Source organism: Carcharhinus amblyrhynchos, chromosome 1 (assembly GCF_965287045.1).
Source record: "Carcharhinus amblyrhynchos chromosome 1, sCarAmb.v2.hapA, whole genome shotgun sequence".
Lineage (NCBI taxonomy): Eukaryota > Metazoa > Chordata > Chondrichthyes > Carcharhiniformes > Carcharhinidae > Carcharhinus > Carcharhinus amblyrhynchos.
Window position 1 is genome coordinate 18,820,156 of NC_137324.1, and position 1,855 is coordinate 18,822,010.

Genomic DNA, 1,855 nt, shown 5'->3' on the forward strand with positions numbered 1-1,855 from the left:
TAAGATGCTAAGTATAGCTTGCTTCCACAATAACTTCACTGGAACTCAACATCTTGCCACATCCCATGTCTTCTTTCTTTGAAAGAGTACATTATATTCATCACCCGTCTGTGCCAGGTGCAGCAGTCCTGGATGAGCCTGGTCCATGACGCCATGTCGAGATCCTTGTGGTGCTTCTTTTGACCTTCTTGTGAATGCACATTAGAACCAAGCTCTTTATAGAAAACATGCTTTGGTTGTTATATTGTCGTATGAGAAGTGGTGAGTGTCAGGACTCCATGGCCAGTTCAACTCAATTATGCTTATGGATGTTTGGTATGCTGGCTTGGGTGGGCACCTCAATGTCTGGTATTTTGTCCTGCCATCTGATCTTCAGAAGCTTTGAAATCAGCTCAGGTGAAAGTAGTCGAACATTCTATCATGAAGCTGCTACAAGAATTCAAGTCTTCCAATGTGTCCAGCAAAATGAACAGGATCATTGCTTTCAGTTTGGTGGCTAGATGTACTCCTCTTCATTCCCAGACTGATGTTTGCCAAAGGATATACTTACCTTCATGTTTTTTTTAAGTTTATTTATTAGTCACAAGTAGGACTTACATTAACACTGCAATGAAGTTATGGTGAAATTCCCCAAGTCATCACACTCCAGCACCTGTTTGGGTCAATGCACCTAACCAGCACATCTTTCAAAATGTGGGAGGAAACCGGAGAACCCGGGGGAAACCCACACAGACAAGGGGAGAACATGCAAACTCCACATGGACAGTGACCCAAGCCGGAAATCGAACCCAGATCCTGGCACTGTGAAGCAGCAGCGTTAACCATTGTGCCACTGTGCTGCTCCTGTTGATCAGGCACTTTCCAGCATTCCAAACTCAACATTGAGCTCAATTATTCCAGGTCATAACTGCTGCCTTCACTCTGTTTCATTTTTCATTGCTGACTTTGTTATTTTTCTCTTTGTTTTTGCTTTTATTTTTGCAGGGCACCTATATGGAAGCCATTGAATCACAGAATCATAGAACCCTACAGTGCAGAAAGAGGCCCTTTGGCCCATTGAGTCAGCACCAACCGCAATCCCATTCAGGCCCCCGTCCCCCCACATCCCTACATATTTTACCCGCCAACCCCTCAAACCTAAGCATCCTAGTACACAAAGGGGCAATTTTAGCATGGCCAATCAACCTAACCCGCACATCTTTGGATGTGGGAGGAAACCAGAGCACCTGGAGGAAACCCATGCAGACATGAGGAGAATGTGCAAACTGCACACAGACAGTGACTTAAGCTGGGAATCGAACCCAGGTCCCTGGAGCTGTGAAGCAACAGTGCTACCGTACCATTGAAAGGATGCAGAGGAGATTAACAAGGATGTTGCCTGGATTGTGTGGCATGCCTTATGAGGATAGGTTGAGAGAGTTCGGTCTTTTCTCCTTGGAGAGATGAAGGATGAGAGGTGACCTGATAGAGGTGTATAACATGTTGCGAGGTATTGATCGGGTGGATTCTCAGAGGCTTTTTCTCAGGGCTGAAATGGCTGCCACAAGAGGACACAGGTTTAGGGTACTGGGGAGTAGGTACGGAGGAGATGTCAGGGGTAAGTTTTTCGCTCGGAAGGTGGTGGGTGTGTGGAATCGGCTGCCGGCAGTGGTAGTGGAGGCAGATTCGATAGGGTCTTTTAAGAGACTTTTGGATGAGTACATGGGACTTAGAAGAATTGAGGGTTATAGGTAAGCCTAGTAGGTAGAGATGTTTGGTGCAACTTGTGGGCCAAAGGGCCTGTTTGTGCTATTGTTTTTCTATGTTCACTATGTTCTATTCACCATTCATAGGGTTTGCTGTGTGAGGAACAGTT